The sequence below is a fragment of the Magnolia sinica genome, chromosome 5 (genome assembly GCF_029962835.1).
Source record: "Magnolia sinica isolate HGM2019 chromosome 5, MsV1, whole genome shotgun sequence".
NCBI lineage: Eukaryota > Viridiplantae > Streptophyta > Magnoliopsida > Magnoliales > Magnoliaceae > Magnolia > Magnolia sinica.
Window position 1 is genome coordinate 49444739 of NC_080577.1, and position 24612 is coordinate 49469350.

Sequence of the window (24612 nt, forward strand, 5' to 3'; positions counted from 1 at the left end):
AGGTCACGCAGACATGGATGAAGTGTAAAAACAAATTTCATCTTGATCCAAAATTTCTGTGGACCCAAAAATGGGTTTCAAGGGCAGACGTACAATCACCACTATTTCCTATGATGTGGGCCACCTGAGTCTTGGATGTGGCTAAAATTTGGAGGGGGCCCACTGATGGAGGTATTCCACCATATGAACGGGTTGGATGGCAAATATACATCATGGTGGGCCCACAACAGGCGCCATGGGTCACTGCTGTCCGCCCGCCCGCCTGGCGCGCTGTCAGCGCCTGACACAGCAGCAGCAGCTGCTATTGGTTTATTTCATTTTTATTTTTTGGAAATGAGTTTTTCCACAGTTTTTCATATATGGGGCCCTCATCAGCTGAATCCAGTCCGTCCATTGCACTCTATGGCTCAAGACCGTCAAAACGAGTCCAATAACCAATATTTTTCGGCGCATAAAAAAAATTAAAGTGAATTTAAACAGTGAAATTCACTATTTTCAAAGGTATGGCCCGCCAGAACCTCGGATTGACTCCATTGTTCGGTTCAACGCCTAAAATGATGTAGGAGAGGGGATGGACGGCTTGGATTAAAAATAGACATCAAGGTGGGGCCTGAATGGGTGGCCCACCCCAAAATCTAAAAAGAATCTCTCTTCTTCATTTTTTTTACAGTTAACGTCCAGCGTCCAGCGTCCAGAGACGCCGGACGGATTGGCACAACAAATATATATAAGGTGGGCCCTACTCAGGTGGGCCACCAAATGATGGATAGTGTGGATACAGTATATATAAAGCGGGCCTCACCTACAAATGACTTGAATTCAATACATGCTTCATGGTGGGGTCCATCCAAGTGGGCCACACGGCCATATCATCACACAAAAATAAATAAATAAAAAGAGAAGGAGAGAGAAAGAGAGAAAGAGGGACACGTGTGATGGAGAGCTCCGCCACTATGAGCCCTCCCTTGCAAGAAATCATACATCAAGTGGGTCCCATTACACCTGGGCCCATCAAATCAAGGATCAACGGTGGAGATCCCTTCTCCACCCAAAATGGACGGTCTAGATGACCTCTTTTTATGCAAGAAAAATAAACATCATGATGGGGTCCATGGAGAATAGCCCTATCACGGAATGATCATGAGCATCAAGGTGGGCCATCGGCCACACCTAAGGTCCAAAATGAGATCCATACCATCAATCGGTAAGCCTCACTTAGCCCATCATAAAAACACAAAAACCTATCCTATAAGGCACCCACTGTCGATCTTCTCGGTCCGTTGGAACGCCGGTCTCCTTGTGCTTCACTTTAACGGTGAAAGATGAGGTTTGAATGGCTAGGATGAAGGTTAAAGGGATGGGAAAGTGGGCCACCAAAAATCACTTTTCTCTCATATGGAAGAGCTTGGACGTGAGCACCTCTTTTGCTTGGGATTTGTTGCTTGAGAAATGAGGGAGAGAGAGTTGTAAGGAGAGAGTGATGGATGTGAGTGATGGGTGAGGTGATGATGTACTTGACATATATGGGTGTGTAAGAGAGAGGGTGAGAGAGAGTTGACTTGGTGGTTGCTTAACTTGTGGAGAAAGAAAGTGTGAGTGCTCTTTTACTTGACATGAGGTGATGGATGGAATTGATTTAACATGTTGTAGAGATTCTCTTGGGATTGCAAACGCACGGCGTTTTCTTCGAAATAAACGCTGGCCCACATCTTCTGGCCAGGGTATCGCATCGGTACGTGAGTCACGGCGTTGGAACCGCGGCGATGGTGCGGTCGCAATGATACAAGTCTCGGATTAAGCCGACTCAAATCTACAGGATTCAACTTACGGTCACGCACAAATGTCGATTATTGGTCGAAGGTTGCCGGAATTCGATGAGAAGGATCGCAGGATTCGTTGGAACAGTACGGACTAGGATACGGGTCTTACAATTTTCAACCATAGATCTAATGGAATCTTAAAAAATAACTAGGTTGGTTGGCTAAAGTAGCTTCTCCTACCCCAAAATCATATAGGGTATGTCAAGTAACTAATTTTGGTTTAGGAGATATTCTTGTTAAATGAATAAAGAAATAAATGAAAAAAAGAGAGAAAATTTTTTTTATATACTTATATATACATATTTATATAAATATGTACTAGAGAAAATTGTAGGTAGAATAAATTTATCCAAGTAAAAAAATAAAAAATAATAAAATAATAAAAATTTCATAAACTAGCACAGACTACAATTATGGCTACGGTTATAATCCATAGCTATTGGCCATATCACCTTCGATACATATCGAAGAGTCTTCGATATGTATCGAAAATTGCAGGATTTTTTAGGCAAACTTGCTGGACAGTTCTAGACCTTTTTTGATTAATCGAAAGACCTTCGATACATATCGAAAGACATTCGATACATATAAAAGGACGTCAAAATGGCAGTGGCTACGGATATGGCTACGGTTTTAATCTGTAGCTATAGAAAACATCGTAGCCATAAGTTCCCGGCCTATTTATTTATTATTATTTTATTTTTTACTGTTGTAATCCCCACCGCTTTTTGTGGGTCCTATTATGAGGTATGTGTTATATCCAAACCGTCCATATATTCGACGAACTCATATTAAGGATTGAGATGAAAAATAAGACCGATCTAGCTATCAAGTGGACCACACTGTAAAAGGCTGTGGAGGATTGACCGTCTATCATTGAAACCCTTTTAGGGGTCACAGAAGTTTTGGATTGTTATGAAATTTGTTTTTCCTCTTCATCCAGGTCTTTGTGACCTTATGAATAGATTGGATGGAAAATAAATGTTATGGTGGGCCCTACAAAATTTTTAATGGTGAAAATCAATTTTCCCGTTGCTCTTTGTGGTGTGGTCCAGTTGATCTTTGGATATGATTTTTTTTTTTTTTTGATAATGTTCCCGAATGATCTCTGATTATTTTTTTTTTGATAATGCTCCCAAATGATCTCGAAATATGGATGAACGTTGTGGATATAATAAATACGTAACTGTGGGGCCCATGTAACTTTGATATCTTTTGAACCGCTCGTACAACTCGGAGTTCAAGGAGTGTCAGCGCTCGTCTTTGAGCACCACCGATCCGCTTGAAGGAAAAAGCAGGGGCATTTTCGACCTTTGGCAAGTCATCTGTACAGCTGGGGCTTATTTTAGCACAGTAAAATAAGGTGGGCTTGGTCTCGTAAACGGGCCATAAATGGGTCGTACAGTCGCAAATTTCTCTTAATAAAATTTATACGTTGTTGTTTTTTCTTTTTTTAATTTCACATTTTTTAGTATATGCATTTATTTGAGTAGTTGTTACTTGTTAGTTGACTTGTTATAGTGTCATAGTCTAATAAAACTGTAAAAAACAATTTCCTACACTTGCAGTCTTTTTACATAAATTTTCCATAATTTTTCTAGTTGACTTGTTATAGTGTCATAGTCTAATAAAACTGTAAAAAACAATTTCCTACACTTGCAGTCTTTTTACATAAATTTTCCATGATTTTTCTTTATATATATATATATATATATATATATATATATATATATATATATATATATATATATATATATTATATTCTTCCTTGAATTTCTCTCTCTCTCTCTCTCTCTCTCTCTCTCTCTCTCTTTAATATATATATTTTTTTCATAAAAAAATGTTTGGGGGGCTGTGCCATCGCATATGCGATTATGCGATTGCGTAAGCGCACAAACCCCTTGGGTCGCACAGGATCATTTATGCCATTTGACAACATTGCCCGAAACTTGTGTTTGTCGCCGATGGCTTGATCACTCTTGATATGGTGTGGTCCATGGTGCCCTAAACCATTGGCTTGACCATTGGAGTGTTGCAAAAATCAGGACACTCATTTGAAGTTTCAGTCTTAATCTTTGGGAGCGAGCATTTTGTAGATCCAAGCCTTTCATAATGCCCCTGCTGATGATATGAATGTGTATGCATGGATGTGAAAATGGATAGGCCTCGCCACGACGCCATCTTTGTTAAAAAACCTGTGCAGTTGTAGGTACATGTGTTCGTTTCTGTGTGCTTCATTTAAAGAAAAAAAAAAATCTGTATGGCATCAAGCACAGGTGTTCGTTTCTGTTTGCTTTGTTTTAAAAAAACCTGTATGCTATCATGATCAAGCATTTGTTTGTCTGCTTCTTCCGCTCTTTCCTTCTTCCGCCCTTATCTCTTGGTACACATCCACTGTTGTAGGTGCAGGCTGGTACAAAGAAAAAATTGTTGAGGAAGTCCAACTCCATGAAGTCATATGCCTTTTCTACATCAATCTTGAGCAAGAAGTCCCTGTTACTCCTATGATACTCACTAGTGCATTCATAGGCATCTGCCAATTCCTTGGGGATGTTGTACCCTGCTACAAAGCACTTCGCACTGGCTAGATGATGAAATAAAGAACTTCAGAAAGACTGATTAGGTTGGAAGTCTTGGACCCCTTTCACACCCTAGAGGATTAAGAAAAAGAAAAGAAAAGAAAAGAAAAAGGCATTTTTGTCACTACTCAATGTTGTATTTTGTTTTAAAATAACATTAAAATTTGAATTTTCAAATTTTCGGTAATTTCCCTCCAATTTTGAAAAGTTGCAGTACTTTTGATTTGTGGGTTTTATCCCACATCGGATTTGACATAGTAAACTATCTAGTATATAAGATAGTCTTTTTGCCTAGGGCTTGAGCCCCTTTCAGGGGGCATGTGAATTTGGTCCTGTGGGGGGCTATGTCAATAGCTCTAATCTATGCCATTAACCACACACACGCGCGCGTGCCGAGCCGAGTCCGAGTCCGTGTCCACGTGCGCGACGCGACGCGACGCGACGGGATGGGACGGGCTGGGCTGGGCATGGGCGTGGGTGCGGGTGCGGTGTGTGTATGGGTACTCGCAGGACTGTATGTGCGGGAGTGTACTCGCACTTGCGCCTTTTCATTTTAAACCAGAGAGATGCGTCCCTTCCGGTTGGTCGCACCTGTTGGGTTTAAACCCAATGGACCTAACCTTTTGAAAAGGGTGCTTATGCACCACTTCGAAGTCTATATAAAGACAACCGATTCCAGTTTCAAATATAAGAAAAATTCATCTCTTATAAAACGCTCTCTGATATTCGGTTTTAAGCATTTTCTACTGAGTTCATCGCTGAGTCAACTCAGCACTTTCGGATTAAACTGCAAGTGGTTCGAGCCCGTGTACAGTGAGTGCACCGCTGGGACCGGGTCATAGTCGTTGTATCCTGGAGGTCGATTGCTCTGGAAACCTGTTGCACTTGGGACGCTGTCCAAGGGGAGCAAATTCGATTTCAAGCCGAGTGACTCAGTCACGCCTCGACTCATTCAATAAGTTCTTCTTTCTCAAAATTTATTTTCCTTTTTTGGTTCTCGATTTTTAATAGTCTATTTAATTCAACCAAATATTCCAACAATCTTGAAATCGAATTGTTGAATTACATACACTATGGCTACAGTAACAGTAAATGCTTCTACTGAGTTAGCCAAAATCGAACCGTTCGCTGGACAATCATTTAAACGGTGGAAACAGAAACTGATGTTCGCTCTGACCACCCTGAAAGTTTCATACATTTTATCTGAATCATTTACTATAGATCCAGCAAATCAAACTGAAGTAACAGATGAAAATAATTATAAAAATTATATTCTAAACTCTTTATCCAACGAACTATATGACGTGTATGCTTCTTACGTGTCTACTAAAGACATATGGACTGCTTTGGAAAAGAAATACATATTAGAAGATGCAGGCGCTAAGAAACATGCAATTGCTAATTTCCTTCATTATGAAATGACAGACGATATACCTGTCACAAATCAGATTCACGATTTTCAAAGTCTAGTTCATGAACTATCGACAGAAGGAATTAAGTTGGATGAAGTGTTTCTTTCAGGAGCACTAATAGAAAAGTTACCACCCTCCTGGAAAGAATATAAGAATAGAATGAAACATAAAAAGAACGGTATTTCTTTGGAAACCACTATCGTACACATACGAATAGAGGAGGCCAATAGAATCAGGGACCAAAAAGAAAATAAAAATGAGATAGATTCAAAGACGAATCTTGTGGAATCAAGTCGGGCAAATAATAAGAAAAAGGGCAACTGTCATAACTGTGGCAAACTTGGACATTATGCAAATGAATGCAGGCTCAAAAAGAAGAATGCAAACAATCAATTCAAGAAAAAGGAAAACTGCTACAACTGTGGAAAGCCTGGGCATCATGTCAAAACCTGCAGGCTTAAGAAAAATAAAGATAAGCTGCAAGCTAATCTTACAGAAACAGGCAATGAGTCTGACATGATAGTAGCTGTGGTGTCAGAAATCTTCCTTGTAAACAACTTGGAGTGGATACTAGACACTGTTGCAACTAGGCACGTGTGCAAGGATCGTAGCATGTTTACCTCCTACCAAGTATCAGGAGATGATGAACAGGTGTTCATGGGTAATGCTAGAACGTCTCCTGTTGTAGGGAAAGGGAAAGTACTTCTGAAACTCACTTCTGGAAAGACTCTGATGTTGAATGATGTCCTACATGTGCCCGATATTAGAAGAAACTTGGTCTCTGGTTTACTCCTCAATAAGGCTGGTATTAAGTTAGTATTTGATTCAGATAAGCTTGTAATGACTAAGAATGGAACCTTTGTTGGTAAGGGGTACTGTAGCGATGGTTTATTCATTATAAATGTATCCAATGATAATAATAAGAAGACATTCAGTTCTGTTTATATCGTTGAACCTTTTTATCTATGGCATAGTAGATTAGGTCATGTGAATATAGCATCTTTGAAGAAAATGAAAAGATTAGGTTTATTACCTAATATATCTAATGAAGAATTTGACAAATGTGAAACATGTGTCGAATCAAAATTCATTAGAAAACCCTTTAAACAAATAGAAAGATCATCTGTTCTATTAGAGTTAATACACAGTGACTTAGGTGATTTTAGAAATCACATGTCTAGAGGTGGAAAAAGATATTACATAACTTTTGTAGATGATTACTCTAGGTTCACTAGAGTCTTATCTGTTAAGGAACAAAGACGAAGCTTTAGATGCTTTTTATAAATATAAAATTGAAGTTGAAAATCAGTTAAATATAAAAATTAAAAGACTTAGAACAGATAGAGGAGGTGAATATGAATCTTCTCAATTTAGAGAATTATGTGAAAAGAATGGAATAATTCACGAAACTACAGCTCCTTATACACCAGAACAGAATGGCATAGCAGAACGTAAGAATAGAACTCTAAAAGAGATGATGAATGCTATGTTAAATAGTTCAGGCTTACCCTCAAATATGTGGAGAGAAGCAATTCTATCTGCTTGTTATATTCTAAATAGGATTCCTTCTAAATCTTCTGAACAAACACCATATGAACTTTGGAAGAATCATGTTCCTAGTTACAAATATATTAAAGTGTGGGGGTGTCTTGCTAAAGTAGGATTACCTGAAATTAAGAAAAGAAAGTTAGGTCCTAAAATGACCGACTGTGTTTTTATAGGTTACACACAAAACAGTGCGGCCTATAGGATTTTAGTTTTAAAAACTAAGGATAATATTCTAGATCCTAATACAATTATAAAAGCTAGGGATGCAGAATTCTTTGAGAACGTATTTCCTATGAAATCTAAATCTATAGGAATAGAGGAAGTCAATGAATCAGATATTACGTCTACTAGTGAAAATGCTTACGAGAAAGCAGTAGAAGAAATACAACCAAGAAAAAGTACTGAGGTTAGAAGAGAAACTAACCTAGGAGATGATTTTTTCACTTTCTTAGTAGAAGATGATCCTACAACCTATATAGAAGCAATTAACTCTCCAGATGCAACCTTTTGGAAGGAAGCAATAAATGATGAGTTAGAATCTATTATATCTAATAACACTTGGAAAATTGTAGACCTACCACCTGGAAATAAACCAATAAGTTGTAAATGGGTGTTTAGAAAGAAACTAAAACCAGATGGGACTATTGATAAGTTTAAGGCTAAGTTGGTAGCGAAAGGCTTTAAACAAAAAGAAGGAATAGATTACTTTGATACATACTCTCCTGTAACTAGAATTACAACTATCAGGGTCTTAATAGCGATAGCCTCCATATATAAACTGGTAGTACACCAGATGGACGTAAAGACAGCTTTCCTAAATGGAAACTTAGAAGAAGAAATATATATGGAACAACCTAAGGGTTATAAGATATCATGAAAAGAAAATAAAGTATGTAGACTAATTAAATCATTATATGGTTTAAAACAGGCTCCTAAACAATGGCATGAAAAATTTGATGGTGTTTTAAAATCAAATGGTTATCATATAAATGATGTAGATAGATGTGTATATAGTAAAATTTCTGGAAATGATTATGTTATTATATGCCTTTATGTTGATGACATGCTTATTTTTTAAACTAATATTAAATTAGTTAATACAACTAAGAAATTCTTATCATCTAAGTTTGACATGAAAGACTTAGGAGAGGCTAGTGTAATCTTGGGTATTGAAGTAACCAGAAAAAATGGTGTTATTATATTATCTCAATCTCATTACATTGAGAAGATATTGAGAAAGTTTAACCATTTTGACTGTTTACCTGTCAGTACTCCTTATGATTATAGTTTGACTCTCATGAAGAATACAGAAAATAGTGTGTCTCAATTGGAGTATTCCAGAATAATTGGTAGCCTTATATATCTAACAAACTGCACTAGACTAGATATTGCTTTTATAGTAGGTAGGCTAAGTAAATATACACATAACCCTGGAAAAGAGCATTGGAATGCTTTGTCTAGGATTTTGAGATACCTAAAAGGCAGTATAGCCTATAGTTTGCATTATAATGGTTTTCTTGCTGTATTAGAAGGATACAGTGATGCTAACTGGATTAGTGATTCAGATGAGACAAAATCCACGAGTGGATATGTCTTCACTTTAGGTGGAGGAGCAGTCTCTTGGAAGTCTACCAAGCAGACATGTATCGCTCGGTCTACTATGGAATCCGAGTTTATTGCCTTAGAAAAGACTGGAACAGAAGCCGAGTGGCTTAGAAATCTCTTAGCTGATATACCATTGTGGCCAAAGCCTGTATCGGCCGTATCTATTCATTGTGACTGTCAAGCAACTATAGCGAAAGCAAAGAGTAAAATATATAATGGAAAGAGCAGGCATATTAGACTCAGACACAACATAGTGAAACATATGTTGCGTGATGGAGTCATATTTATTAACTTTGTGAGGTCAGAAAAGAATCTAGCAGATCCTCTGACTAAAGGACTATCTAAAAGGTTAGTCAATGATACATCGAAGGGAATGGGGCTGAGCCTAATATATGAGCTGCCAGTGTCGGCAACCCAACCTATACAAGTGGAGATCCCATGAGATAGGTTCAATGGGTAAACAACAAGACACGAGGTAAACGATTGCACTGAGTTGTATGAGCCCCTTCTATGGTGTACAGTGCGAGCAGCAACGCAGAAGGATGAGTTGTTAGAACTCTTAATGAATCCATAGCCATATATTTGGTGGTGTATACAGTTGCTCCATACACTTGATGGAATTCACCTATATGGGTGTGGAGGTGGAGGCCGCTTCCTATGAGAATCTAGGCGAATTCTCTAGAGCACTCATGAAATTCAGGTAGTGGTGTATGGCCGAAACGCACCGAACCGCAGAATCACTTGCAGAGGAAGAGTTGTGTGAGTGGCATGTACTTACGATCTACATTAAAAGGATTCAGGTTCAAGACTATGGTGTCACCTGATTCCTGTAGACCTATCTTGCTTACTCTAATGTCGGTTCAAGTCTATGGTGACACCGGCACCATTGCACAACTATTAGGCTTTAATCCGAAAGGGTTTATTTTAAAACATGTGGGGGATTGTTGTATTTTGTTTTAAAATAACATTAAAATTTAAATTTTTAAATTTTCGGTAATTTCCCTCCAATTTTGAAAAGTTGCAGTACTTTTGATTTGTGGGTTTTATCCCACATCGGATTTGACATAGTAAACTATCTTGTATATAAGATAGTCTTTTTGCCTAGGGCTTGAGCCCCTTTCAGGGGGCATGTGAATTTGGTCCTGTGGGGGGCTATGCCAATAGCTCTAATCTATGCCATTAACCACACACGCGCGCGCGCGTACCGAGCCAAGCCGTGCCGTGCCGTGCCGAGCCGAGCCGAGTCCGTGTCCGCGTGCGCATGCGCGTGAGGGACGCGACGCGACGCGACGGGACGGGACGGGCTGGGCTGGGCATGGGCGTGGGTGCGGGTGCGGTGTGTGTGTACTCGCGTGGGTGTGTGTATGGGTACTCGCAGGACTGTATGTGCGGGAGTGTACTCGCACTTGCGCCTTTTCGTTTTAAACCAGAGAGATGCGTCCCTTCCGGTCGGTCGCACCTGCTGGGTTTAAACCCAACGGACCTAACCTTTTGAAAAGGGTGCTTATGCACCACTTCGGAGTCTATATAAAGACAACCGATTCCAGTTTCAAATATACGAAAAATTCATCTCTTATAAAACGCTCTCTGATATTCGGTTTTAAGCATTTTCTACTGAGTTCATCGCTGAGTCAACTCAGCACTTTCGGATTAAACTGCAAGTGGTTCGAGCCCGTGTACAGTGAGTGCACCGCTGGGACCGGGTCATAGTCGTTGTATCCTGGAAGTCGATTGCTCTGGAAACCTGTTGCACTTGGGATACTGTCCAAGGGGAGCAAATTCGATTTCAAGCCGAGTGACTCAGTCACGCCTCGACTCATTCAATAAGTTCTTCTTTCTCAAAATTTATTTTCCTTTTTTGGTTCTCGATTTTTAATAGTCTATTTAATTCAACCAAATATTCCAACACTCAAGACTGTCATCCAAAAGAACTCAAACACCTGGCATAACCCTCCCGAATGAAATTCTAACTGGTTCGATCGAAGATCTTGGCAAATCAGTCGTATCCTGGAATGCATTCACACTCTGGATCCATGCTGAAACTTTCTTTCATGGCCAAGGCCCCCCCTGTGAGGCTATCAAATGACAAACCATCAAGAGTCGGTCTTTTCTAGTTCATGCCTGTGTACAGATTCAGGAAATAACATAGAACGTGCTTGCAGATATGGGTCTCCTCTAATAGGATCTCTCTCTCTTAGTGCCAGTAATGTGTATAAAGCTGTTTCCTCTAATATGGCTCGTCTCCTTTCATGTTCAGATCTTTTAGAGCAATATAGTGAAAGTAGAGCTGTTTTGAGTTCGTCTTTTACCAGTTGCTCTGCAAGACTTCGTTCAAGAAGGACAATGTCAAGAGCTGTGTTCAGGCTCTCCTTAACAAAATGCTCCTCTCAGGATTGGTTATCAGTTTCGTCCCTGTTTTTAAGAACCTCAATCTTCCCTAACAATAGACTCTTTTTGGTGGTGTCCCCAAATGCATCTTTGCTCCGGATTAACTTCTTTTCTTTTGTTTGTTATTGGTTGGTGTTGCTTTGTTTGCTTGTTCTTTGATTGAATAATATTTCATCTTTCAAGAAAAAAAAAAAAAAAACTTCACCATAATGAACCTTTGCCTCGCTTTTCCATCAACCAATAAAGATGTCCACCACTTTTTAACTGAACTCACGAACTCAGGGTGTTCAGGCCACAAATTCCTTGAACTGTAACAGCAACTGTCCTCAGAAGTCAGTCCACATATGGGGGCGAAGTCAGCCTGTGGTTGGAGAAAGAACTGCTTACCCAGCCTGCATTAATCAGAAACCTGTCTAAACAATTGATAACAGGGCCTTCTTGATTGTTAAGACCAAATAAATCTGGCACTGTTCATTGGCAGATCGACATCCCTCTCTCTCAACAATATCTGCTATCCACGTATGCCAGTGGTTATCGGAGATCCCCCCTCACCTCTTCTCATGCAAGTACCTGATCACATATACATGACTCCCAATGTGCTAGGGGAGATTCCCTCGAGCTAAATTTGGTCATTAGTTATTTTGGAAATCTGGGCCTGTTGGACTCTGAATGGTAGCTGTAGGGTGGATGAAATCATATTCGGAACACGATTCACTTAATATCATGAAGAGGGCGAGAGATGAGCAGATCCAAGCGAAAAGATTAGAGACAGAAATGGATGAGGAATTTACTCCCAATTAATCATGGAGCTGATTGGGAGGCAGACAATGATGACAATGACCTCCTATATAGTTGATTTGGTCTCAATACCTACGTCTGTAATTTCATTTAATTCTGTTTTCTTGTTTACTTGTGCTTTATTCTGCCAAAGTCTTCAATTATTGCTATGTCTTGTGAATGTTCTAAGTGCATTAACCGTAGATGGTTTATTACGCCCTTCTTTCTGATATTCTTAAGCCTGTTACTATTGAAATATCTGATTGTGGTGGCTTTTGCCCATTTACTGATACTGATATTATTTCACACAGTATATGGCAACCGGTATCTATTTTGCATTTTTTTTTCTTCATTGTTTGTATCCAAGATTTGGCCCATTTACTATACGGCTAATATATGGGAATTGGCATGCTTATTTCAGTGGAAGTGGATTGTGTCCGGTCCCCGCCTGTCTCTAGCAAGGAACAGGCAGATCTGTGTGGGGCCCACTGTGATGTATCTGTTTATCCACACCATCCATCCCTTCTCTCAGATCATTTTAAGGTATGAGCCCAAAAATGAGGTAGATTCAATGCTTAAGTGGACCAATCTGCCTCATTTTTTGGCTCATACCTTAAAATGATTTGAGAGAAGGGATGGCCGGCATGGATAAACAGATACATCACGGTGGCCCCCCACACAGATCTGCCCGTTCCTTGCTAGAGACGAGCAGGGGCCGGACGCAATCCGCTTCCAGTTTCAGTATACTCATTCTTAAAGAAGTAATTCTTTTTTATCATTTTTTTTAATAACATGTATGAGCTCCAGTGTTGCTTGCCTATTTCACAACTCACAAGTCAATATTGTAGAAAAAACTGATTTTTCCAACATCTGTTTGTCTTTTTAGTTTGAACCTCTTTAGTCAGCCATGTTTTCTGTTTGGGGTTCAGGTTTTCTTACTATATGATGTATGAGCTCATGTTTTGATAAATGCTTTAAATTTCAGGTCCGAGTGGATGAAGATGCTGGTAGGCATGGGCCATATAATTGCATTCATAAGCACTGTTATCAGCCAGTAATTTCTACCCTATATACAAACTTGTGTAATACAAGTATGAAATAGCTTTCTACTTGTACCATTGAGCTTTCTGGGCTACTTTGTCATGTAAGTAATTTTCGTTCAACACTGGTTCCTGACACTTTTCTGGTTGGTTGAACTTCTCTAATCTTAGTGAGAGAAGCAGTGCTTAAGCAAACATTCTACAGGCTTTATGTTTGTAAGGGAGGATTAGAACATGAGTGTGTCAACATTTTGCATGCAGAGGCATACATTTGTCCTGCCATCTGCAAATGGATGGTTGGCAACAGGCACGTATAAATGGGGAAACGCCAACATTCAGATGGTTGGGATCAGCCATTCAATGCACCATTTGGGTTCTGGCCCACCCTGAATTTGTGCATGTATATCCCATGAGCATAAGATCATTTTCATCCACTGTGGGTTTTACAGGGATGGTGCGGTTTTCATTTTTAATCGGAAACTAAAACTGTGTTTGGAAGTATATCAAACCATGCTTTCAGTGAACTGTTTTTGAGGTGCCGTCAAGGGGTCTGATTTTTTGGTGGTTTGAATCATTGAAACATGACTCTTTCAACCACATGTATAACTGGAAATTTCTCAAATCTTTATGATGTGTTTCTTTTTGAGTGACTTTGGCCCACTTGATTATTGATTATACGTGCATTGTTCATCGGCCTGGTCCTGTCCCTCAAACAAAGTTGGGGCCCACGGTGCCCCTAAACCCGGAGTGCTGTTGAGGTTTCTGTTCAACTGGTGCATCCTTTCATCTAAGTAGGTGATAGGCCAATTGAAACCCAAACGCAGCCAAAAGTGCTCTGATTTTTTGTTTTTGTTTTTGTTTTGTTTTTGGTTTTTTTGTTTTTGTGAGTTTGTACTAGCTTCAACTTGGACACTCGATTTATTAGAGAGATTACCAAGGAAGGGTATCTACGAGAGAGAGAGAGAGAGAGAGAGAGAGAAGGGCACATAATTTCCTGAATCCATCCACCACGTCTCCAAGGAAAAGAAGCTGCAATTCAGTGGAGTTGGAGCTTGCATTCTCCAAGAGGCTTTTATTTCCACTCGTTGGAATAGATTGCTCTGGTCTGGTATTGCACATTGAGCAACCGTTCACCCAAGTAAAGCATCCACATTCTCCTACTTGGTGCGGAGGCCTAGTTTAGATCACTTGGTTAATGTAACGGCCGTTTGGTGACTATCCTTAGTAGCCTCCATCCAACCTACCCTTGGGTTGCTATTTGTGAACGGCTCTAAAATTCCTTCTAAACTGATGCCCGTGTGATAATCTCTTCCACCTGGGAAGGGAAAATTTCCTCTTACCATATGATCCTTGAAATAGAGAGCTAGCGATGTCCTAGAGTGGGTGAATAGGACAATGCCAAATAATCGAAATAAATGCGAAATATGTAAAGGTTACAAAAATTTTAATTGTTTGAGTATTGAAACCTTGATTCTAAATAATTTGTAGGACAACCTTCACCTAAAATATTAGGCAGTCTAAGATTAGTGAAACCTAAATGCACAGGATAATCATCCGAGGATTGAGGCCAGAGTTTAGTGGCTTCATGGCAGCAATTCGTGGGTGGTCGACACAGCCCACATTGCTAGAATTAGATAACCTTCTAATAAATCAAGAGTATGGCAGCCCACGTTGCTAGAATTAGATAACCTCCTAATAAATCAAGAGTATGGTAACAGCTCTGGAACAGGTCACCAGGGTGCTGGAACACAATCTCTTGAAGGTTCTCCGGGACCGGCTCTCGTTCTTTAACTTCCCTTCTTTCGTCTATCCACGATGTTGTAAAAAGAGATAAAAGGGTGGCTATCTAGCGAGAGTCGTTGCGGTTGTATGCCACGAGGTCCCTATGGACAAGGGGACAAGTGAATCATCGCTCGCCTTTAGTGAAAGCTTGTCATGACTGACGGACGGAAGAAGAACAAAACATCGACATCCAAAGACTTGTAAATGATCATATGATAGAACCTGATTAGTCAACCTCTTCAGTGGAGAGACATTCTCTATCACAGGAGTAGGGGTGCAATTGAGAACGAATGACTTTTGAAATCAATCTTTCAAACTCGTAGGAGTATATAAAAGGATTACAACATTCACCACTGAAATAAAATAAAATACATCCAATCACAAAAAATAATAAAGCATTCACCACATGGCACAAGGAGTTATAGTGGTTTAGTGTTTAAAACAACCACACCTACTCCACTCCCAAAATTACTACCCTTGTAATTTTGGCTTTCACTATAAAAAGGTTTTCTCAAGGTTACCTTAATAACCTGATACATTTCCTTGTGATTTTCACAGGCTGTCACAATAAAAATCCAATTGAGATTTCCACACGTTATCTCAGACAAAATCTCAAATGAGATTTTCACAAGATATCGAGTTTTATAATATATATACTTATCTTTAAGTGTAGAAGACGTAGCAGAAGGACCTCTTTCTTGAACGTAGATGAGGTAGTGTTCAATCAGACAAAAAGAGTCTAGGGTTTTATAGATTTTTTAAATTGAAAAACCCAAATGTTACTTAATTCCATTCTCTTAGATCTTAAAGATGAGTATAGTTTACTCTTTTAGATTAAGACTTAAAAGTTCTGAGAATAAAGGGAATTGAATAAGCTATTAAAATAAATTATAAATACCAACAAATAGCTTGTTGAGGATTCGAGCTTCTCTTTCTCTTGCAGAAGAATTATAATAATAATTTTTTGTAATTTGGAATGAGAGAAAGACTCAATTTATAGGTAAATAAGTTAAAACTTCCACTGGCCCGAGATAGGCCTTGACTAGCTTGAGTTCACTTGATTCTGTTCAACGGATTTCGAATCACGCAGGATATGAATTATCCAAAATTCGGCTAGCCCGAGGTCAAATTCCGTTGCCGAATATCATAATTTGGCAAGCCGAATTCTCGCGAATTCCGAAAGTTGGTGTTGCTGGAATTTCACCCGAACTTTATCGAGCTGGCCAAATTTCAAGCATAGGTTAGCTGAACTAAAACTCGAGCTAGCCGAATTTTCAATAAAAGTTGTTATTTTGCTCAGACTTGAAGTTGGGCTGGCCGAATTTCAAATAAAAACACTAAAAAAGAACCATGATAAAACAAATTTGAAAGCACCTAGTCCTAATGTCAATCCTAAGGTCGTTCTAGGGTTTATACCACCTGAGATATATTAAATATCTGAGTCACTTTGACTTGGACTTTCTCTTGAACTTCGTTTTGAACTTTGTCTTGAATTCGAGCAACGATTTCTTTGAGAAACTGTGCCGATCTTTTCTTGAACATAAGCCGATATTGAGCTGATATTCAGGTTCTACTTTGAAGCACTTTTGTCTCACAAAATTTGACAACCTATGTGTGCTCAACATCATAAGCACTTATAATCCTCTTGTATTCCAGGCCGGTTATTGATGGTGGAGACCGTCAATAGGCTGGGATAAGGTTCATTTTAATAGCCCTAGTTCATAGTCTATAGCTCCAATCAGAGAATGACAACTGATGGCTTAAAAGCTTTTAAAAAATACACGATGTTTAAGATAATCTGGGTAATCCATCCAATTAGCCCCAATGTGGATTGGCCATGGCCCAAAACTTGCTTAATCGAACAGCCCAATCCCGATAAAGAGCGGCTTGGCAATGATGGATGGCTAGAAAGAGTAGGTAGATAAGTTCGGCCGTGGTCAAATGTAAGATAAGAGGAGCAAAAGACGGCAAGAGACGATTTTTTTATAATGAATGCTCTTCTAGATGAGCACGAACGTTGATTTCTAAGTGGGCCCAGCGTACCTAACAAAAGAGAGAAAAAGATTCCACCAAGCAATAAAAAGGCTTCCAAAGTAGTGGGCAAAACACAAGCATTTGTTTGTTTCTTTCGTGTTGGTGATATCATTTTTGAAAGAGGTCAGAAGGGAGCTGAGAGCTAAAGTTAAACGAACGATGATGACACTTGAGACAAAAGATCATCCACCCCATGCTTTCTTCTTGTTTTTAGTAAATGGAAGTGGACCAGGCATCTCCTTTGTCCTTTCCAACTTAACTATAAGCAAAAACCCCTCAATTTTCAAAATATAACAAACGTACCCTCTTTCAGCTCTCAATATATAGCAAAAGCGCACACAAACACACTATCTCAAAGTTGCGTAGAATCCATGTATATTTGTCAAGGTTTATTCATATGCCACACGTGTACAAGGGCGCCCATCTACATCTCACACATGCCAACATCGGACATGGGTTCACGGTCCCACCTGTTGATTAGGTGTTCCCAACATGTATGTTGCATATGTGTTTTGAATATATAGAGTGTGCCATACATACATCTTGTGTCTTAATTAACTATACATAAATGTCTTCTCTGTCAAGTTTATGTATATTCATAATAACACGTACATACATTCACCAACGGATGTACAAATGTTTTCACTATATTAATTCTCTTTATGTATCTGTGACTCTTCACCAAAGGTCTACATATATATATATATATATATATATATATATATATATATATATATATAAACCTTAGCGCCATTTAGAGAGAATGCGTACAAACCAACAACAATCACGATTCTAGTACTGAGATTATATACATAATCTGTGAGGGATTGGGCTCTTTGGAATCACAAGGAAAATACACAAGAGCTTTGTTATATATTTGGAAAGCATAAACCATCTTCAAAAAGCAACATTGCAGTGTGCATTTAAGTGTGAAATCCATTGAATAGTAAATCTAGTAAATTGAAGAGAGTTAAATTCTTATAAGGCCACTCTAGCCACAATTAGTAGGGTCAATCAATACTTTGTAAGACTTGATCATATTTTTACACATGCACTCACACCCCACATACACTCATGCACTCACCCCACACGGGATTTCACCACAATGGGTCCTCACCCATGACCTCGTGTTGAAACTCTTGCTAGTTTACTACTGAGGTATGAGTAATGACCTACACAACCTTTTAGCTTTGCGCTGCGGCTAAAGTGTGAACCTCTTATGCTCCTATTTCTTACTTATCTTCTTTCATCTCTATTAGTGGGCAGTATTTGGTCCAAATGGAAATGATTCTATCATTGATGTGTCTGCAATTCAATATGAATGGAAATATCCCACATCTACATGTCTCTCTCCCTCTCATTTTTCCAAATCAGATCCATGATAAAGTTATAGACACGTTCACGAAACTAGAAGTCTTTGCTCCTCTCGAGCTCAAACCTGATAATAAAATAGTGGCTTTAGCAATAATGGTTGGAATTATTGTTCTAAGCCTTGCCCTAAATAAGGGAATCAATTACATCTCTAAGTGTTATGTATGAATAGAGTTTTATTTAGAAGAACCGTAACCTTGCCATATATGAAAAGGCAAAACACTTAAATCTTGATTACTTGAGAGTTTAGATATTTAGTTGAAGTTACGTCACTTGATAAAGAGAGACTAAAGTTAGGAACTTATATAATCTCGCGTGCTTTCGTTGGCCATGTGAATATTAAGGCTTATAGTTTTCTTAATTTAGAATATGATACTCATGTAATTATTGAGTCAGTACACATAGACTTTTTTAAAAGCATTTTTCCTTGCAAATATGATAAAATAATTAGAGAAGCTGGACACCTTAGTGAAAATAAAAGAAAAGAATTAGAAGGGAAAGAATATGATGTCCCTAATGTAATTATTAGGTCAGTACATATAAACTGTTTTAAAAGTATTTTTCCTTGCAAAGAAAAAAATAATAAGAGAAGCTAGACAATTTAGTAAGACTAAAAGAAAAGAATCAGAAGACCTAAAAGTTTTTGAACTTAAAAGAAGTAGGTGGGCAAAGAAGAAAAAGAATTTCGATCGCAACTTTTAGTTACATATGATTGAAAGTGATCCATCTATTTATTTTGAGGCAATGGATTCTACTGATGCTTTTTAGTAAAAGAAAGTAATTGTGGTTGAAATGCACTTCATAACATCCAATAATACTTAGACTTTAGTAGACCTATCTCATAACTTAAACCTATTAGTTATAAGTGGATATTTAGAAACAAACTTAGATCAAATGGAGCAATCAGTAAGTATTAAACTAGATTATTAGCTACATGGTTTAAACATCCCCACTCTCATGTTGTGGCCTACTTGAGTTTCCATTCTTCCTTTTTTGGAGTGGATGCCACACAGTCATGCTGTTAAACAGATGTCTTAAATCTTGAATGTTCGATATTTTCAACCAATAGAGGGACTGGCTCAACTAGTCGAGGGTTATATGCATATGGTGTGCGGTTTGTGCGCGGACTGTGTAAATTTGATGCGGTTTCTAGGAATGTGCATAAGTGAGAGTTCTCAATCTATAAATAGGAGTCCCCAGTGACATTCTAAGGTATGTTAAGGCTTTCTAAAGGTATTCCAAGAGTTTCTAAAAGGGTATAGGGTTATCAAAGGGTGTAGCAAGGGTGAGATTCGAGGTTGTTCGAATTGGGTAAGTCCTTTCTCTTTGAAATTTATGCTTTCATAGTGGAATTCTGTCGCTTTGTGCCATGTTTTTTTTAAAGGGTTTTCCACGTTAAATCTTTGTGTTCTCTTGCGTTTGCTTGGTACTCTTGGATTGCTATCCTAAATCCATCTCTGTGTGATTCCGTAGCTCAAATCCCAACAAGTGGTATCAGAGCAATCGTTAGGGTACAAATTTGAATATGCAGGATCAACATCAATGGGAAGCACTAGGTTTGATATTGAGAAATACTCAGGCAAAAATAATTTTTAGTTATGAAAGATTAAGATGATTAGTCTATTAACCAAGCAAGAAGAAGCCAAGGCTCTCGAGGAGTGGAAATGACTATGAAGGATGAAGAATGGGAGACTCTTGATTATAATGCTTTAGCCTCCATCCGTTTGTGTCCCATAGATGAGGTTCTCTACAATGTTATGAGGGAGAAAACTGTGGCTAAGTTATGTATGAAGTTAGAGGATGTCTATGCGAAAAAATTCTCTGAAAATCGCCTGCACTTGAAGCTATAGTGGTATAACTTTAGGATGATAAAGGGTAGAGATTTGAAGGCCTGCATAAGCAGCTTTAATAAATTGGTGTGCAAATTGCTGGATATGGAGGAAGTGATCAAAGATGAGGAACAAGCATGTATGTTGTTGAATTCTCTTCCGACATCGTATGAGTCATTCAAGGACATGATGTGCATCGCAAATAAAAACCTGAGTATTGACCCCGTTATCTCAGCTCTTCAAGGGAAGGCCATGAGAAAGCTTAACGGCGACATGGGGACATCTTCCGATGTACTGATTACAAGGGGCAGGAATTTTGAGCAAGGTACAGGATCTTCTAGCTTTAGATCCAAATCCAAGGGCAAGGGCAAAGGTAAGTTAAAGTGCTAGAACTATGGGATGAAAGGACACATGAAGAAGGATTGTGCAAATCCTAAGTCTAAGAGAGAAGAATCTGAGGCTTCGTATAGGGAGGCCAACGCTGCCACGTTAGATGGATCAAGTTGATGTGATTGTGATGTCTTGTCTGTGTCTACGATCAGACGCCCATACGATGATCATAGGGGTGAGTGGATTCTAGACACAGGGGCATCCTTTCACATGACTCCTCATCAGAGTTGGTTCGTTAACTACAGAGAGTCCGATGGTGGATAGGTGTTTATGGGTAATGACAGTGCCTGTAATATTGTGGTCATTAGTATGGTGCGCATCAAGATGTTTGATGGGATAGAGCGTACCCTGACTGAGGTGAGGCACATTCCCGACATGAAGAAGAGCCTGATCTCTCTCGGTGTACTTGAGCCAAAAGGATGCAAGTTCATTGGACTTGATGGTGCCCTTAAAGTATTTAAGGGTGCACAAGTAATCATGAAAGTGCAATGACTTGGTAATCTTTACAGGTTGATCAGGAGCACTTCAACAAGTGGATCTATAGTGGTTGTAGCGGATTTCACCTCTGCACGTGTGTGGCATGCTAGCCATGGCCACATGAGCGGGCAAAGCATGAAGGTTGAGACGCATGGACAGAGATACAGAGCAGGTGGAGTAACTACCTATGAGAAGAATCACACAGCATAATCGCAGGATAACGGCGACGTACATGGATGTACTCCAACATCGCATATGCTCTTGTTAAAGATGAGGGAGATCTGTCTACTATTCAGATGACTTTAGGTGAGCCTGGTGCTGAGAATTGGAAGGTGACTATGGATGATGTGATGGACTTGTTGTACCAGATCGACACATGAGAGCAGGTGGAGCTTCTAGTGGGTCGGAAAGTGGTTGGATCTTTAAGAGGATACAACATAGATACAAGGCTGGTAGTGAAGGGTTATGCTCAGAGAGAAGGGATCAACTTCTCAGAGATATTCGCGCCGAAGGTATAACAAGTGTCTATCATATTCGTGTTGGTGCTGGTTGCCTAATACGATCTCGAGCTGAAAGGATGAATGTGGAGACTGCACTTCTATAAGGGAATTGGAAGTGTTGTTATTCATGAAGCAATCAGAGCGGTTTGAAGTTTAAAAGGCTGAGAAAAAAATTTACAAGAGGTCGTGGTATGACCTGTCGCTAGGGGTGCACATTTAACCGTTGGAACCGTGTAACCGGACCGGAACCGTTGGATCGGTCCGGTTTGGTCCGGTTCCAGGGTGCTAACGGTCCGGTTCCGGTTCCAATATTTAGAGAACCGTTAGGAACAGTTCGGTTCCAGTTTAGGGTCCTGCAGAACCGATTCAAACCGTTGATCCAAACCGTTGATCTGAACCGTTAACCGAACCGTTGATCCTAACAGTATACCCGAACCGTGGAACCAATCCGTGTAGGAACCGTGGATCCAAATCATGATCCGTATTTAAAAATAAAAAAAACCCTAACATTACATAGACCCTGCCCCTGCCCTCTTTCTTGCGCCGCACTCCCTACCCCTGCCCTCTCTCTCTCTCGCTGCACTCCCTGCGCTTGCCCTCTCTCTCTCGCCAGCGTCGCCGGCTCGCCGCACTCCCTCAGTCCCTCTCTCTCTCTCTCTCTCTCTCTCTCTCTCTCTCTCTCTCTCTCTCTGTGGCTCGATGTCCCGGTCCCGGACACCTGCACTCGTGCAGCGCGTCTACTGTCTGAGCTCTCTCTCTCTCTCTCTCTCTCGCCGTCCGCCCTTCCCATCTCCCAAACACCGGAAAACCCTCTCTCTCGCCGTCCCAATCACCGCGACACTCTCTCTCTCTCTTTCGGTACGCCATTTTCTTTCTAGATTTTTCAAATTTCTCCCCCCTTTCAAAACCCTAGCTCGAAATCTCTAATCCGTCTCGAATTTCTCCCCCATTTTCTTGCATTTACAGTGGTAATCTTCTCTTTGCAGGGTAAATAGTTCAAAAAAACCACGTACAGCCATCCTTCTCGCGCTGGCCGCCCCTCTCCGATCGTCCATCGCTGGCCATCTCGAATCTTGATCCGAACTTCAACAATGGCTTCTTCATCATTCTCTGTGATGGTAATTAGCAATTATCAATGTTATTGATTTTCTATAAATGTTTTATTGAATATGAACCATTGTTGCATTTATTTTCTTATACTATTTGCGAGCCGCTAGTGTTCGTTGTAAGGGGAGACGGTTGACATCTCCCCTGACAGGGACGAGAATGGCTTTCGGGCTTTCCTATTACCACACATCCCTATTTGTGGGCCACTATTCCAAGGGTTAGTGGGTTACAACTCTGGACTGCCCTGACAAAGAAATTTTTAGGTGGCAGGGTCCATGAGAGCAATGGTCTAGATAATTGAACCATGGGCTTGCTTGCTCAAGCTGAAAACTTAGAGTCTAGCATTAGATAAATTCCTGGTGGTTGAAGGGTGCATTTGATTGCACTAAATACCAAGAAATCTCTTGTTATATCACTAACAGCCTAAAACAGTTATTGGGGTATCTGTTTGGTTGAGTTTTGAGAGTTTGTGTTGTGAAGACTACTAAGTTTTTTAAGTAGTTTTTGTTTTGCCTTTTGTTACTTGCAATGTTAACTGAACATGATTTTAGATCCTAATAGTTGGATTTTAGAGAGCCATTATGTAATGCCTCTAACTATTTGATAAAATGATTTACAAGAAATGTTTTGTGTGGATTGTAGTATTTTATATTTAGATGTGATCTTGAGTTGGTAAATGTGGTACACTCGACTGCAGCCACAGTAGTCAAGTATACTTCCATTCGCAACTTTGAAGCTACAAATGTTTTGTCTTGAGGCATACTTGCATATGCCTTACAAAGAGCTAGCATGGTGTTGTTATTAAGTCATCATCTGCTTTCTTTTGTTTTGCCATTCTCATGGATGGATGATAAATGGAAAAGGCTTTTTCCTCCATGATTGGTTAATATGTTCTCCCTTGTTTCTAAGCTAAGTTTGCAAAAACTGTATGTATGGTTTCTTCCTTCTTACATGCAAAATTTCGATTGCAGATGGAATGAAATGATAATTTACATTGTTGTTATTGAATGTTTTAGGGTGTTTGGTTGCAACCAAACACATTACATCAATGTTTTATTGAATGTTAGGTGTTTTATTGATGTTTTTTTTTTGTATATCTTAATTCTTATTAGATGTCAAGTACTGGAGAGACAAATAATCCTCAAGAGCTCTCTATCACTAATTCTCCATCTCATGCAAAGGTATGTCTTCCTAAAGACAAGGGTCGTAAATCTGACGTTTGGGATCATTTATAAAAATTGTAAATGACGGGGAATGAAAAGCGAAAGGGGCTAGATGTAACTACTGTAGTTCATCCTATGCATGGTTGAGTGAAAATGGGACTAGCACTTTGAGAAAACATATATCAAAGTGTCCCAAGAATTTCCAAAATAAAGACAAGAAACAGAAACTTTTGTCAATGCATTCAATATCAGAAGATGGTGGTAGTACCCTTGGTGTGTGGAAATTTGATCAAGATCTATGTAGAGAAGCACTTGCAAAAATGATAATCGTAGAAGAGTTGCCTTTTAAGTTTGTTGAGCATGAAGGATTTCGTTACTTGTGTAGCGTCATGCAACCTAATTTCAAAATATTATCACGTACTACAATGGCAAGGGATTGTATGGCATTGTATGTGAGTGAGAGAAAAAAAATGAAGGATTTATTAGTGAACTCAAATCAAAGAATTTGTCTCACTACGGATTCATGGACCTTAGTGCAAAATCTTTCTTACATGTGCCTTACAGCTCATTTTATCAAAGACTGGAAATTGCATAAAAGAATTTTAAACTTTTGTGTGATTTCTAGTCACAAAGGTGAAGAAATTGGTCGAGCAGTGGAGGAGTGTTTAATGGAATGGGGTATAGAGAAACTATGCACGCTTACTGTGGATAATGCAAGTTCCAACGATGTTGCTATTTCATATATGAAAAGAAAGATGTCTAAGAAGAGTGATACTTTCATTTTAGGCGG

At 39.3% G+C, this 24612-nt stretch overlaps 1 long non-coding RNA gene and 1 pseudogene across 1 annotated transcript; both read left to right on the plus strand.

The window, feature by feature from the left end:
* The first annotated feature begins 3656 nt into the window (after positions 1–3656).
* Positions 3657–13404, plus strand: LOC131246036 (uncharacterized). The gene is made up of 2 exons (XR_009171114.1): positions 3657–4532; positions 10879–13404. It is a non-coding gene; the product is annotated as an uncharacterized LOC131246036 (long non-coding RNA).
* Positions 13405–22768: 9364 nt separating this feature from the next.
* LOC131247746 (U6atac minor spliceosomal RNA) lies at positions 22769–22920 on the plus strand (annotated as a pseudogene).
* Positions 22921–24612: the final 1692 nt, after the last annotated feature.